We start from the raw sequence: 10,821 nt of genomic DNA, 5'->3' as shown, positions 1-10,821 counted from the left end.
CAAATTTTGGACTATGGACAGATAAATATTTATTTTTGTTTTCTTAAAAATAATCTTGTTCCATAATATTCCATTTAACATCGCTGTTACTGATCTTCCTTTATTGATGATATGTTTGATATCATCATCCTGTGTAGCATTTTTATTAATTTTGACTCCTAAATATTCAAATTCATTGCACCCTTTGATGATGCGTATTCCATCTTGCAAAACCAAATATCTTGTATTTTCTCCTTATTTCTTAGTGGCTGTAAATTCCAAGTCCCTACATTCATGGTCCGTTTCCTTAGCAATTTCCGTCTTCTATTAAATCCGTCGTTTTGTATTTACATAAAATCCAGATCACTCACATGCATAAGATTATTACTTGCCTCAAACACAATGAAGCCACACAATTTTAAGAAAACTGCAAATAAATCCACTGACACATTCAAAGCGCTTGAATCAACACTAAAGCGCTAACACTGGACTAGATTGACGTTACCGATGTTGCCGCTAGACTAACTCCCCGAACACGGTCATACAGTGCTGCCATAGGCCATCCTAAAACTTAGGTGCGTACTATTACCCGCTCTCCCCTATATTTGTAGTGAAGTTACTTTGACTTACAATTTTTGGTGGCGAGAGAATTTTTCCATAAAAGAACTACGTCTGTACTCATTTATTGTGCGTTTAATTATGAGTTTTTACAAAATATGTTAATTATGCCAAAACTATTGGAATCTAAATGGGAACAGTAAGGGAAAGAGTGGAGACCACATTCCAAAATAATTACATTTTTTGAAAAGTGTGACAGAATGCAGGGAATTCACAAGGAAGAAAACTTCTTGCAGAAATGCTAGAAGAATATAAACTATTCAACATGCTATGTAGGCCTAATATAATAAAGAAGTATCAGATGGATAACTAGGTGTAAACATTTCAAAGATATGTTTCTAATACTTAGAAACTATAAACCAGTTAGTAAATGCACTCAGAACGTCCAGATTGAATAAATACACATTACTGTATAAAACAGATGCCTCACGCATGAAGAATACTAATGGCGCAATAATTTAGCAATACATTTAATATTGTTTTCTCTGAAATAGTTGTAGACCTACAATTTTACTGTACAGTAGTGGCAAAAAAAACCGGACCGACCCTTGTAGCTGATACAAAAGAATCCTGTGCTGTGTATTGTGTCAAACTGTGGTAATTTCAATATGGATAGTGAAGCCAGAGGTATGTACTGCTATTTAATGTAAAAATACGCAGTTATCTTTGCCGAATAGAGGTAGAAATGTAATATTGATGCCAGATGAAAATAAAACTCTCAAAGTTTTTTCGTCTGTAAGTTTGAGTCTGAAGGAAACAGAATACGATAAGAATCGAACAAATTCAATAAATTTCATTGTTACAATGAATTATACAAGATGGGTGTGTTTTGTGATTAGCAAAATATGAATCTGTGACTCTAAAATCAGCTACAACGGTCGGTCCTGTTTTTTTTTTGCCATTACTGTACATAGTGAATATATTACACAAAATTCCATGAACACATTTAAACCTTTTGTAGGCCTATTATTACTATTATTTTTAATTTTTTCTCACCAAAGAAATTGATGATTTTATAAATTTATGAGACCGTATTAGTCTCAAACATGGCCTAAAATTCACGAAAGAAGCGTTTTTCAGTGTTGAAAGAGACGAAACTGTGGAGAAACTGATTACTTTGAGAACAAACGCAGTGAATCTGCTGACGCGTTTAGGCTATGCATACCAATGTTTATTATGTCGTTTCTCTTTGGTCATTTCCATAGTTTTTCCGCCAGGAGTGAAAGAACACTCGAACATTCTCCCCCACTGTCCACATTTCGTACGCATTTTTATGAATCTAACAATATAATTAGTGACGTCGTCAAAGCATTTAAATATGTTAACAGGCCTAAGTTATATTAAATAATGTAAATTTGTACCTCAATATAAATAGACTACAGTAATCAGATTACATATCTCCCTTTCTTTAGAGATAACGTGAGTTCGTCTTAAACGATGGCATTGCATCGTATTTTTAAAATTAGTTATTTAACGACGCTGTATCAACTGCGATGTTATCTAACGTCGATAGAAATGATGATTGCGAGTTGAGACCGAGAATTCACCATGAGATTACCTGACATTAGGGGTCTATTATTATTATTATTATTATTATTATTATTATTTTTATTAGGGTTCGAAGTAAATCCCGAAAAGACTAATTATGTGATTAGGTCTCGTGATCAGAATATTGTACGAAATGGAAACATAAAAGTTGGAGATTTATCCTTCGAAGAGCTGGAAAAATTCAAATATCTTGGAGCAACAGTAACAAAATATAAATGACACTCAGGAGGAAATTAAACGCAGAATAAGTATGGGAAATGCCTGTTGTTTTTCGGTTGAGAAGCATTCGTCATCTAGTCTGCTGTCAGAAAATCTGAAAGTTAGAATTTAAAGAACAGTTATATTACCGGTTGTTCTGTATGCCTGTGAAACTTGGACTCTCACTTTGAAAGAGGAACAGAGATTAAGGGTGTTTGAGAATAGGATGTTTAGGAAAATATTTGGGGCTAAGAGGGATGAAGTTACAGGAGAATGGAGAAAGTTACACAACACAGAACTGCACGCATTGTATTCTTCACCTGACATAATTAGGAACATTAAATCCAGACGTTTGAGATGGGCAGGGCATGTAGCACGTACGGGCGAATCCAGAAATGCATATAGAGTATTAGTTGGGAGGCCGGAGGGAAAAAAGACCTCTGGGGAGGCCGAGACGTAGATGGGAGGATAATATTAAAATGGATTTGAGGGAGGTGGGATATGATGGTAGAGACTGGATTAATCTTGCTCAGGATAGGGACCAATGGCGGGCTTATGTGAGGGCGGCAATGAACCTCCGGGTTCCTTAAAAGCCAGTAAGTAAGTATTGTTATTGTTATTGTTATTGTTATTGTTATTGTTATTGTTATTATTATTATTATTATTATTATTATTATTATTATTATTATTATTCTGTATGGTTGTGCAACTTGGACTTTTACTTCGAGGGGAACAAATGTTAAGAATGTTCTAGAATAAGATACTTAGGAAAATATTTGGGTCTAAGAAGGATGACGTTACAGGAGAATGGGGAAAGTTACACAAGCAGAACTGCACGCATTGTATTCTTCACCTGACATTTAGAAACGTTACATCCAAACGTTTGAGATGGACTGGACATGTAGCACTTATGGGTGAATCTAGAAATGCGTAAAGAGTATTAATTGGGAGACCTGAGGGGGGAAAAGACCTTTTTGGAAGGCCGAGACCTACAGTAGATGTTTTGTTTAGTCAACTGACTGAAGACTGATCTGAATCTCACAAGTGATATCAACAAGAGACCACTTATGAGGCAACTAGGCTAGGAGATAATGGGGTTGGGTGGCCAGTAGGCCTATCTTTCCTCATCCATTGCATGCATCGCCGATTAGTTATATGTTACACTGATTAGACTTCAGACGCATACAAACAATTGCTATTCTCTTAGACAATATCGCCAAGTGAGTTGTTATAGGCCTACTATCTGGTAATGGATATAGTCTACATATCAGCCAGAACCTCAATTAGACGCAAGACGCAGATGGTAAGATAATAATATTAAAATGAACTTGAGGGAGGTGGGGTATGACGGTAGGGACTGGATTAATCTTTCTCAGGATACGGACCGATAGAGGGCTTATGTGAGGGCGGCAATGAACCTCAAGGTTCTTTAAAAGCCATTTGTAAGTATTATTATTATTATTATTATTATTATTATTATTATTATTATTATTATTATTATTATTATTATTATTTCTAGTTTAGTAATCCATTTTCTGAGTTAGATATCCTAGAGAGACAATGTTAGAAACACAAGGTCTCATCTTGTGTTCCGTATGAATATTGTATTAAGTAATATTTCTGTCTCGTTGTAGCAGACGGGTAGCCACGAAGGCTGAAACAGATGAACCAACTGTTCGTTCAGCGACGTCTTCTATTACGCTGCTTCATAATTATTATACATACCATTACAATCCAAGATACCTCACGGGCACAGTTAAATACTATCAGAAGGGGATAATGACGCACACATGCCTATAAAATCTAACCTTAATTAAGATTTAAACTCCTTTTTCTTACATGACAAGAGTCGTGTGTTTTTCTTTTCTTAATTTCGCGTGAAATTTCTCAAAAATCAAATGTTCGTTGTAATTTTACGATATATTACGTGATTTTCACACGAATATGGTTGGCTTAAAATCCAGTGCGGAAGGATATAGGCTAGACCTAATCTATGGACCAACACTTGACAGCCACAAATTACAAGCCTCCCTAGTCAGCACGGTACAGGGCCACCGTTGAGTCAACAGAGGACAAGGGACAAGCCGTGTCTTTGGCTCAAATACTAGCGTGCTGGTCTTCCATCTAAGCAGTCTGGGTTCGGTCCCCTGTCATGCCGTAGGCCTATGGAATTTGTGATGGACAAAGCAGACATTGCATGGGGTTTTTCGCGGAGTATTCCCGTTTCCCTCATCATTCCAGCTACACTTTCCACCTCCCTCTTATTCTATCTATCATTTCCAATAGTAAAAATAAGCTGTGGTAAAGTCTTGGGGGTAGTAGGCCTACGGATTTTCGATATTAATATAAGGAGGACTTGGGACTCCGGATCCCTGGGGCTTACCAGGTTACTCCAAAAGCCAGCCAGACAAAGGAAAAACACACAAGAGATAGCAATAGCAATTAGTAACTATGGTTCTAATTTTTATTTTGTTTTATAAAGAAGTCTTTGAGCAACAGTAACAAATATAAACGACACTCGGGAGGAAATTAAACGCAGAATAAATACGGGAAATGCCTGATATTATTCGATTAAGAGGTTTTTTCATCGAGTCTGCTCTCAAAAAAAAGCTGAAAGTTAGAATTTATAAAACAGTTAAGTTATATTACCGGTTGTTCTGTATGGTTGTAAAAACTTGGACTCTCACTTTGAGAGAGGAACAGAGGTTAAGGATGTTCGAGAATAAGGTGCTTAGGATAATATTTGTGGCTAAGAGGGATGAAGTTACAGGAGAATGGAGAAAGATAGACAACGCATAACTGCACGCATTGTATTATTCATCCGACATAATTAGGAACATTAAATCCATTGAGCTGGGCAGGGCATGTAGCACGTATGGGTGAATCCAGAAATGCATATAGAGTGTTAGTTGGGAGGCCAGAAGGAAAAAGACCTTTGGAAAGGCCGAAACGTAAATGGGAGGATAATATTAAAGTAGATTTGAGGGAAGTGGTATGTGATGGTAGAGACTGGAATAATCTTGCACAGGATAGAGACCGATGACGGGCTTATGTGAGGGCGGCAATGAACCTCCGGATTCTCTAAAAGCCGTAAGTTAGTTTAGAAGAAAGCTTGACTTATCTATCGGAGATATTTCTCGGTGGCTTGAAACGGCCGAAATAAGTACAGAATTTTCATTTCTATTGGCGAGGCAACGAAAACATGGAATTCTACTTTTCTAAAAATAGTCTATGAATTTTAAATCATCTATAGGATTTGGTCATCATTTATTTTACCATCAACAAACAGTGTTATAGGCCTACAGAGTGAATTTTAAACAGAAGATAATATGTTACGCACATCTCTTTGTGAGGAAAAGTATAGAAAAAATAATGAACCTGGACAAAAAACTGTTAGGTTTTTTGTTATTGTCATTGTAACATCGTAAGTAACTGTTACTTGTTACTGGAACTAAATAAAAAACTTCAATGATTATACATTTATTATTCTACATGAACTAATTACTTTTTTTATTTTGTTTTTGGCGAACTATAACTTACTAGGCTAAGCCTATATAGCGTCGATGGAATTTTTGACAATGAGATTGTAGTGTAGGCTTTCACGGCCGGAGTCTATAGATCTAGATTCATTTTTCGGGCTGAGAGGCCGTGGTCTATTGGTTGGTTTTATACCAGATGTTTCGTCTGGTATAAAACCAACCATTAGACCACGGCCCTCTCAGCCCGGAAAATGAATCTAGATCTAATGAGATTGTATTTGGCGAGTTGAGGCCAAGGATTCGCCAAGTGATTATCTGATATTCCCCTTACAGCTGGGGAAAATCTCGGGGGGGGGGGGAACCGAACCAGGTAATCAACCTGAGGGAGAATCAAACCCATGCCCGAGTGCAGCTCTAAATCAGCAGGTAAACCCGCCTTTCGCCTGAGCTACGACGATAGATTGAACTGATTTGAAGATACTAGTTCTGCTAAATATGAAATCATACATACCGAAAAAAATTTCACGATAAATGTTGAAAATTTCCGCCTTAAATAATCACACTTTTTACAAGATTGCAGTGGCAATGTCAAAAAACGTAAGGTTTTAGGACCTATGTTTATATGATGTTTTACCACTATTTTCGTTCATGGTATACGTAGGCCTACTTAAATTATTACTTTCTATTTCAGAATCACCCAGCATAGTCTTTAGACATATCCTATCACAATCATCACCACTATCGAATGTAGTAGACTAAATTAGACCAAAGGCCTACCTGGGTCTTCATTCAATCTATAGGCCTACCATATCTGGAAGTGTCGATTTTTTTACACCTTTGGTTATGTATGTTCCCGTCCAACGCCCTATTTGTGTTTAGGCCTACAATAGGAGGTAAAATGAAGAACAGACAATAAAAAGATATTTTAGCATGTCGCTTTCTAGTTAATTCAACATACATTTTACACAGGACGAATGACGTCATTATTGCGCGTACTTTCATGATAAATTCTTTAAACGTAATTGTACAAAAAGTCGTATTTACTTTACTGACTAAACATACATGTCCATCGGAAATAAATATTAAAACGTAAAAGAAAATACATTTTCCGAATTTTGATCAGGTAAGTTTTTTTTAACCGGCGAAATATCTGTGTTTTTCAATGTAAAAAAACAATCGAAGGTAAATAGAAATCAATGTGCCAATCCACACAGACTACGATTGCAGTAGACACAACTGAGTCAAAAGGAGTAACTTATACGTCAAGATGTGTTCACTAACATGTAGGCCTACATGTTCAGTACTAAAGCAGGTACTGAGAAAACCGTTATGTTTTTAACAAACTAACCATTTTTTATAAATCCTTATGCAATATTCCCACTACAAAGACTTCTTTAATGAATAAATTGCAAATGTAAACACAACTTTACATACAAAAAAAAACAATGGTCTTTACCACAAAAATAAATTGCTATAGCCAACTAGACTCTACTAACTCCTAATTAATTAGGTCTACATAAGTCATAGACTACATAAAAGAAACAAAAAGCGCGAACATGCAACGTCATTAAATGTAAACAATTTTCTATTTTCTTTTATTTTTCAGTAAACTTACAGTTTCCTGAACAACAAGCCTCAGAAAAGTAGACCTATGTGAATTAATGATTAAGTTATGTTGAATCTTTCATAACTAAGTTACAAATTCGGAGATTCGTACCTATCCTGTCCCTACATTGTTACTTCGAGGTTTTACCAACATCTTACGTTTCACCTTGGGTTAACAAAATATAAGAATTTGGTGGAACTAAAAACCTTAGGCCTATTGATAGTTGTGATGTAAACAACACTTGAACAGTTTGTGGAAACTGTAAGATCCTAACTGTCGACTTCAGTGCTTTAATTTCTTATTTGTTTATTTATTTAACTTATACAGGGTGAAACGTAAATGTCATTAATTTCAAGAGGTTATTCTTTGAGATATTTCAAACAAAAAGGTTTAATACAATTTTGCTCGCTTTTGCTTCCTTTCCGAGTTTTATATGAAACATTTGATAGCATGTTTTGGGAAAGCCACTGATTTAATTTCTAATTTGCTCAGTCAATTTAAGAGAGCAGTATGTTATGATAATTGGGCCTAAATGATTGAAAGAATTTAAATTTTGTTTATTAAATATGCAGAAATTTGATGTGAACAAATGTAACATTTTAAAATTCCTTTTTAGGACAAAAAGTTACATTTGTTCCGATCAAATTTCTATACATTTAAAGGACAAAACTAAAATTCTTTCAATCATTTAGAGCCTATTATCATAATACACTGTTTCCTTAAATTGACTGACAATGAGCATACTCGGAATTAAATCAGTGACTTTCCCAAAACACACTATGAAATGTATTTTTTAAATTGGTTATTTTACGACGCTTTATCAACTGCTATGGTTATCTAGCATCTGAATGAGATGAAATGAAATGAGGCCAGGATCCAGCGTCGAAAGTTACCCAGCATTTGTTCTTAATGGGTTTGAAGGAAAACCCCGAAAAAAACCTCAATGAGGTAACTTGTTATCCCAACCAGAATTTGAACTCGAGCCCGCTCAATTCACGATCAGGCATACTAGCCGTTACTCTACAGCGGTGGACATGAAATATTTCATATAAAACAATTTTTATCTCGAAAAGGAAGAAAAAGGAGCTAAATTGTATTAGCTAAACTTATTTTATATATTATTTTAATGTACCACAGTACATATGATATTTCCATGCAGATATTCTGCGTCATCATACGATGAAAGAATAATGGAACGGAGAAAAATTCTCTCCGGCGCCGGGATTTGAACCCGGGTTTTCAGCTCTTCGTGCTGATGCTTTATCCACTAAGCCACACCGGATACCCACCCCGGCGCCGGACAGAATCGTCTCAGTTCAAATCCCGGCGCCGGAGAGAATTTTTCTCCGTTCCATTACTCTTTCATCGTATGATGACGCAGAATATCTGTATGGAAATATCATATGTACTGTGGTACATTAAAATAATATATATGATATGCGTAAATCACTTCGGGATTTAAGACGCGCTTATTCCGTCGGATCCCGGCCAACTAGTCACTCATAACGAGTGCACCTCAGCACATCTGTGGACTTTAGTCCTACGTTCATAGACTTCTATGACGTAGTGCAGAGGGCGGCCACTAGAGGGAACCCAAGAGTTTGAACTTAAACTGAGACGATTCTGTCCGGCGCAGGGGTGGGTATTCGGTGTGGCTTAGTGGATAAACCATCAGCACGTAGAGCTGAAAACCCGGGTTCAAATCCCGGCGCCGGAGAGAATTTTTCTTCGTTCCATTACTCTTTCATCGTAAACTTATTTTGTTTGAAATATCTCAAAGAATAACCCCCTGAAATTAATGACATTACTTACGGTTTACTCTATATAATAGTCTATGTAGCCTATCCTGCTATTTTGTTCAAGGAATAGTAGTTAATCGAAACAATGAAGCGACTAAGTTTCCTTAAGTCACCAGGCGCATTTTAACTGAAGAAGGAGAATTTATAAGTAGCTGAACATTTCTGCAAGAAGTTCGTGATGGAGTGAGATTCAAAAGTGAGAGATAACTGACGTGAATGTTGCATTTAATAGAAGACTTTAAAAGTCATTAAAAATATTAAACGTTGGTCTGAAAGTTGTAACATGATCGAAGTGTTTTCTAGTTGTGCATGAAGTGAGATATGATAGGTTGAATGTTGAAATATACAAGACTATACAAAAGTATAGAGCTTTACCTGAAAAACTAGATTTGCATAGTATACAAAAGTATGGCCTATTTTCTTTCCTTTATAAGATCACGAAATGTTCAGTTTGAAGATACTACAGAGCTGTAAGTAGGCTGTACTTTTCTGTTTTCTTTATAAAAATATTCTGAAACTCAATTTGGCATTTTAAAATTATATAAAAACCTCAAACACACCTAAAAATAATAATTCCAGTTTTTGTGACACTCGGAGGTTTTTTGTAACATAATTGCATTCGCCTTCGTTTTTTCGAAACCTAACATTGAAAGCAACCACAACAAAACCTGCAACATAAGACTAATATTGTGATTTGTGTCTGGAGTGTTTGTTATTGTTGTTGTAGGTCTATTAGGGATCATATTCATACTTCACGAAATGTAGGCCTAGTATAAATAAATGAAACCTAACACCAATAGGCCTATTTTAGTTTCAAACAAGGCATTTAACTTTTTAGAGATTAGAACTTTGTACAATATAGGCCCTAAACTTTCTCTCAGTTCATTGTAAGTTACAATAGGTCTGTATTTACTTATTGAAAACACCAAATACGAAATAACATAAAATGTCTCACATTATTTAGGTGATATTATGCAGAAAGAAGTGTACTATTTTATAAAAATAATAGATGTAGGCCTATGCACATAACTTTGATCTACGTTAAGTTGTTCATAAACTATTTTTTACTTGGTTATTTAACGACGGTGTACCAATTACTGAGCTATTTAGCGTAGACGATACTGGTGATAGCGAGATGAGGACGAGCATTTGCCATAGATTACCTGATATTCGCCTTACCCCAATCAGATAATCAGCTCAAAGGGAAATCTAACCCACGCCCGAGCACAACTCTGATCAACAGGCAAACGCGCTACCGGCTGTGCTACGCCGGTGGCAATAAACTTCTTTGTAGTGTTACTTGATATAGTATAAGTTTAAAGATTGGCAGCAATAAATGTTTTGTTTTCTTATATTTAACCACTTTTCCTCAATCTTTATCTACGTTGAATTATTTCCCTTTCATAAAATATGTTATCGATTTATTATTTACTAAGTAGGCCTACGCTAAGTGTGGGCAGCACTTCAGAATAGTTCCCGATAAAAAAAGAATTCTGAAAATTTGTGAAGGAAAAAACTAAAGCTGAAAAATATAACTTATTAATAAATAAATAAAAAAAATTCCATGAAATAAATAGCTCACTATAAGATATTC

At 35.6% G+C, this 10,821-nt stretch overlaps 1 non-coding gene across 1 annotated transcript; it reads right to left on the bottom strand.

Moving 5' to 3' along the window:
• Positions 1–8,638: 8,638 nt before the first annotated feature.
• TRNAF-GAA (transfer RNA phenylalanine (anticodon GAA)) lies at positions 8,639–8,710 on the bottom strand. Its single transcript has one exon. It is a non-coding gene; the product is annotated as a tRNA-Phe (tRNA).
• Between the last annotated feature and the right edge of the window lie 2,111 nt (positions 8,711–10,821).

Source organism: Periplaneta americana, chromosome 3 (genome assembly GCF_040183065.1).
Source record: "Periplaneta americana isolate PAMFEO1 chromosome 3, P.americana_PAMFEO1_priV1, whole genome shotgun sequence".
In the NCBI taxonomy this organism is placed as follows: Eukaryota; Metazoa; Arthropoda; class Insecta; order Blattodea; family Blattidae; genus Periplaneta; species Periplaneta americana.
The sequence above is the reverse complement of the archived record's forward strand: the minus strand, read 5'-3'. Positions and strand labels throughout refer to the sequence as shown.